Below are 6,652 nucleotides of genomic sequence, written 5' to 3' on the forward strand. Positions count from 1 at the left end.
CTATGCAGGTTGCGAGTATTTTGTTTAATAGGAACTGTTATACATAACTAATAAATTTTATTTGTTTTTTTTTTTCAAAAAGTAGAACTTAATAACCTAAAGAGTTTCACGTAATTGTGAATTTCTTAGGTTGGCAAAAATAATTGTGTTTTTCTTAGACAAACTACTGACCGTTGCTTTTTTTTTTTTTCTTATTTTCATTTAATTATTTATTTACTTAATTCATTTTTCTTTCAGACTTATTTATATTAGCAAAAGGGTAATATCTCCGAGTCTGACCCCAAAATGCTCTGAAAATTTTCATTATTGCACTCTTGTATTCTTGCTAGATTGACCACGCTCTTGGCGTCACCAGAGGTCCACCAACATCATTAATGTAAGCATTTTTACTCTTAGTATTGGTGATTATCGCATCAATGGATGCCATTCAAAATTTTTTATCACTGCAGTGAAACTCGGATTATTGAAAATATGATCTGATATTTAAAATTTTCTTTAATAATAATTTATTTTTTAAAGAAATGTCTATTATGAAATCATTTTTATTTTAAATTGTGTATCTATTACAAAATTATTTAAAATATAAAAACTATTTAAATTGAATTTGGGTTATTCAAAATCAATCTGAATTGTCTAAATTATGAGGAGTACTTTATGCTTAGTTTTTTAATGAGTATGGAATGTGCTCGCAAAATCCATTTCACTGGGCTTATCCATCTAATCATATTTTATAGGGAGAAACCTGAAACCATTTAAATTCTTCTGATTTTTGCGCATTTGGTCATAATAAGGAGGAAAAATTGGAAGTATCATTGTCCTCGTTAATATGATTTGATTGAAGTGTGAAATTACTGGTTCCCTTTCGTTCACGAACCTAACCTTCATTAATCAAGTAAAGTTACCATACGCTATTTCGACATATCCCAAGATTCCAAAAATGGTTCTCGAGAAAGTTGGATACAAATTTTTTTTGCCATGATTTTATTTGCTTAAGAGGTTTTCTGCTTGTGTATGGGAAGTTGCTCTAACCACAAGGCCACTAACTATGCTTGGATGATGCCCTAAATTCCAACATGGCACGTTAGCGCATGTTTAAATTGTATAAAATAAAATAAAACAAGATTTTCTATTATAGTGAGCATTATTTTGCTAGATATAGCAGGTATGCTCCTGTAAAAAATAATCTTATTCAAAGCATTGTTAGGTAATAAAATATGAACACTTTTTTTAGCAGGCTTTCAAACTTTAATTCACAATGCTATAAAATATCGGTCATTTCTGCTAAACTCAACTCTTATTATTGTATTATAACATTTTAAATGGAACAGAAGATATGCACATCATGGCCCGCCCTTCCACTTGTACGATCTTTGGGCTGTTTTTAGTTGGATGTGCACGGTAACACTAAGGGTGCTAAATATCTGCCGTATTGAAAAACAATTCTTCAATTTTTCACACCCAGGCTTACTTAGGCAGGATTTAGTGGGGCTGCATATATACACTAGATAATTTTTTCTTCTGTTTTTGTTCGTGCTTCTTGTTCACGTTTGTAACCCATAAGTTTTCTTTTATTTATGCTTTTTAAGTTACTCTTCTAGTCCTATTTATAAGTTACTTTCAACACGTTTTATATATACCAAGGAAAACCTTAAACTTCATTAACTCTTATTTAAAATTGAACAATTTTTTAACCTTATCATTATTTAATATGTATTATACCTCATGTAAACAAAACCAACACAATAATAAATAAAAGGTAAAACTATACATCTATACAAAAAAATTTTTTCAGTGCCCTATAAATAGGACTAAAAAATATTTTCTCTCTGCCCTATAAATAGGACAAGAGGAGTAGTAATTTCTGTATTCAATCTTTTTTTTTTTTGAGTAAACTTTCTCTATTCAATCTTTACGGTGGATGTAATGGTTCTTTTTACAATGCTCCATCCATCTTTTTTATAGCAAACAGTTTCTCTCATAGTGGTATCCTTAAATATAATAAATAAATTCTTTTTTTCTGAAATTTTAAACTGGTCTTTTCATTTTTGCCCTCATTCAATATAGTCATTCATGATCTCTCTACAATAAATTTTTATTTATTATCTCTCATGTATTCTCTTTACAAAAAAAAGTATAATTGAAAAAAATATATATATATACACACACATTGTATGTATTTATTATTTTTATTAAATTTAACTAATATTTTGAACCCTGTGATCTTGGTAATTGTTTCTGATGACAAAGGGTGGAGGGAATGCCATTTTGTTTTTACAAAAAAAGAAAAAAAGAAAAAGGAATAACATTTATTAAGCTATAGGGGCATAATTGGCAATCCAGTCAATTATTTTTTTTATATATTAATGACTTTTCTTAATCTGTAAATAGAGGGATCAGCAAGTGTTCAAATCAGATTTAAATATTTTAGAATAAATATACAAAAAAGATCAGATTGAATTATATATGCATCTCACGTGATAAATTCATTTAAATGAATTGAATTAGGTGGCAAAAACAAAAAGGAAAAGAAAAAACAGGATAGATTCGTTAATTGGATAAGGTATGGGCATTATTATTGAAATGCTACTTGTAATTAAATTAATTACCACAGGGAAGGGCCAGCTGTAAACTTTGGAAGGGGGTTTCATTAATTAATTACTTCAAATAATTATGGACCCAATAAAATTGTTTCCCATCATTAAGGGTCCACATGGCTCCAACTTTTGCTAATGGGTTATCTTCCAATAATTAAATGAAATATCTTGAGAAGTGTTTTTTTAACATTCTCAAACTGATAGAGATTAGTCTCAAGCTCAAAGCGGCTTGAGAATATTGTGAATTATAAAAAAAAAATTTAATAGAGTAGAAGGCTAGGGATATAATTAATGGAATAATGTGATTTAAGAAATATATTAATATTAATTAAAATAATCAATATAAAAAAAATGAAAGAAAATATATAGAAAAATAATGCAATTAATTAGGGATAAAACTATTAAAAATGCATTTAGTATTTAGATAATCCCAAATTCATTTACACTTTACCCTGCTTTTTTTTCAACACCACTTTCAAGAAAATTAACATCTACTAGTGCTAGAGAATATTAGTTACAATTTTCTTGCAAGAAAAAGTTATTAGTTATAATTTGCCAAAAAAAAAGCTCATTTTCATAATGTATCATCTTAGAAATAAATACAAGAAATTCAGTTGTAAAATAAATAAAAGGGTTAATATTATTTCTAGTATTTGAAATTTGACTTCATTTTAATTTTGACCTATGAAATTTAAAATCAGTGGCTTTGTTCCTTTCAAGGATGAAAATATTTAAACGAAACAAAATGAAGTCAAATTTTAATAACTAAAACTACTTGTTTCAAATTTTAAAACTAAAATTAAAATGAGATTAAATTTTACAGATTATAAATAATACTAACTCTAAATAAAAAGAATAAAAAGGTAGAATAATCAAAGCTGATCTTCACATATAGAAAACTCACAAGGCCAGAAAGTAGGCCAAGAAATGAAAAGAAAATAAAAAGACGAATAATAATTGAAATCAACCATAAATAAAAGAAGAGCTTCCCGATTGACAGAGTCAAAGTAGATGATATAGAGTAGAATATCTCGGAAAATTGGAATCTTCTGTTCCTTTTCTTCTTGTTTTTTTTTTTTAATTTCATCCCTACCATTTTAAATTAAAAATAAATGATTTAGATTCAATATTTGATAAAACAGTTTTTTTTATTTTTTCTGGTAGCCTATAATAATTTTAAAAGATATTAAATCTCAACCAATTCAATTTTTAATTTACAAGTGGAGATGCAATGAGAAGTATAAAACGAGAGACCGGGGGGGGGGAGGATCTAATTCCAGAATATACTTAAGTTTATTCCCTCCAAAAACGGTGTTTACTTCAACTTAATACTACTTCTGTCCCTTGATATAAAACTCTATTTAATTTTTATTTTAGTCCTAAATATAAGATCCCAATCTATTTTGTCTCTCATATTTATACTTTTTTTTAAAGTAGTCCTTTTAACAATGATAGTTCTAGTCAATACATTTGATTAGCAAGGATATTTTAAGAAAGATAACACCTATTTAGGATAAATAATTAACTTAACTTACTTTTTTAATCTGCTCAAATTAGTCAACTGACTCTTATAATTAGGACAGGAGGTAGTAAAACAATTTTTTTATAATCTTCCCGTCTTCCCACCTTCTCTCCGCAATATCTTAACTAACTTTCTCGTTTTTAATATAAAAATTAGTTATAATACCTAAATTTATTTTATTTTTTATATTTATTATTTTTAAACTATTCTTATTAATTGCACATACTAAATAGGTTTATATCATGAAGTAATTTCAATACAAATAATTTTAAAAAAATTAATACATTTTTGTTTTTACAAATAACTAATTTATCTTATTTTTATAATTTATCTAAATTAGTTAAATAAATATTATAGTAAGAATGGAAGATAATAATACTTGCCTTCCTTGTATCTTCCTGTTTCATGAAATGGTGTTTGGAATCTCCCTTGTTTATGCCTGGGTGGTTGGAGATTAAAATGCTCATTTACGCACATTTCCTTAATGTCTCTATAAATTATTGAGATTTTCAAGAGATCATAAAGGCACTTAGATTATGAAAATGTTTAGATAGAAACAAAACCATAGTTTTAAAAGTGTTTTTACAATATATGAAATAAATATGTCAAAGAATTTATTTCGATTTACGAAAAAGTACTTTTGAAAAATATTTTTGAGGTGTTCCAAACACCCTATATATTTCAAAACTAGAAGTTGTCAGCATTATTAGATTTCAAAATTGTTCTCAAGCTCTTCCAGTTCCAGATTTGAAATGGATCTATTAATATTTAAAACTCACCGTATAACTAAATTAAATTAGATACTGGTCCTTGGAAAATAAATACTGTACACAGAATCAGAGGACAAATTCATGTTTCGATTAATAACCCTCAAAGTGGGGCAACAAAATGTCTTGAAAAAAATGAAATTAAAAAAAGACCAGAATTAAAGTCAACTATTGGTACACCAAGAACTACGCCCTTGTTGGCGTGGTCAGGGGAGCCTGCTCTGCTGTGACTTGTGTGGGTTGCTGCTGTGCAGCAGACAGGCCCCCCCACATGGGATGTAGGTCCACCCGCCAAGCAGATGACGAGAGCATGAGTAAAAGTTTTGTCTTGGCCAGATCTTATAAGCATTTAAAAGAAACAGATTTAAATGAGTGTTAAATAATTCGAGTATTAATTACTTTTTTCTGTTTCTAAATATAAAACTTTTTTTATAGTATAATTTATATTACAAAATGGATTTTATATTTAGAATCGGAGGAGTATATTTTTTTTGGAGTAATTATTGCCCAACTAATACTATTCCAATTAAAGGAAAAAATAGAAAAAATAATTTTTTACAAGTAAAAACAATTCTTAATAATCTCCCCAGTCTACAATATAAATCACTTCTAGAAAAATAACATGATTCAAAATATAAGTCATTTGAAGAATATTTAATGCTTATTAGTCAATTTTGTCTCCATGATTTATATTTTTTCTGTTTCTCTCTCTCTTACAATCTCATATTAATTGGGAAAAAAATTTAATGATCTAAATACCATTTTTGATACTGAAAAATTAGTTAAAATCACTTATATTATGAAACGAAAGGAAGGAGTACATGCACATTTCCTCATCCACTGTTTATATAAGGTAGGGGAGGGAGCAATCTTTTCAAATTGTATTCACTTCATATTCTCCTATCCAAAACTCCGCTTTATAAGCTATTAAAAATTTTAACCGTTTAAAAATTGATCTAATGATAAGGATAAAAAAGTGAAGGGAAATAGATAGTAAGGGAAATGGGGTCTTCTACTGGATGCATCATTGGTTTTGATCATAAATGTAAAACCTACCTCCCAGATTTGTCATTTTCCTCCCAGCTGAGATCTGATCGAAATTAAAGCCAAACCGGAATTGATTTCAGATCGAGGCAGAGAAGGAGGTCGATAGAGGATAAACTTCCAACGCAGCTTCAAACATCACAACTTTGGCTCCATCGGGTAAGAAAGAAATACGTGTGTGTGTGTGTGTGTGAATGCCTCTTCTTTTTTGTCAGAATTACTTATACATCCATATAGTAGCCCCTTGTTTGATCTAACTCACCAAAACTGTCTGCCATTTTTGGTTCTGAGTTTGGGAAGTCCGAATTTGTAATTTTTTTCCTCTTAACTTTCTTTGTTGATTGCACATATTAACGAAGGTCTGTTTTTTCCCTTTCATGGAGTAGTTTCTAATGCAGAATATTAAAATGGTACTTTAGGGATAACATATATATATTTACAAATAACTGATCTAACTAATTTTTTTGATATTTATAAATTAATTATCTAATTCCTATATTTAGGATTAGAAGGAGTATTAGTTCTTTGTGTTTCTACTGTTTGTTTATCAGTATCGATTAGTATTTCAACATATATATTGTGTGTAAATGTTTGGGCAATTTATAAAAGATTAGGCTCATTTAGAGGATATTTGGCACCCTTAAGAACTAGAACAGTCCATTATTTCCTATTTTGTATTTGTACTTTTTTTCTACAAATAATTTTTTAAAATAGCCTTATAATTT

Source organism: Neltuma alba, unplaced genomic scaffold (genome assembly GCF_004799145.2).
Source record: "Neltuma alba isolate B1F8T4 unplaced genomic scaffold, ASM479914v2 tig00012410_pilon, whole genome shotgun sequence".
Taxonomy (NCBI): Eukaryota; Viridiplantae; Streptophyta; class Magnoliopsida; order Fabales; family Fabaceae; genus Neltuma; species Neltuma alba.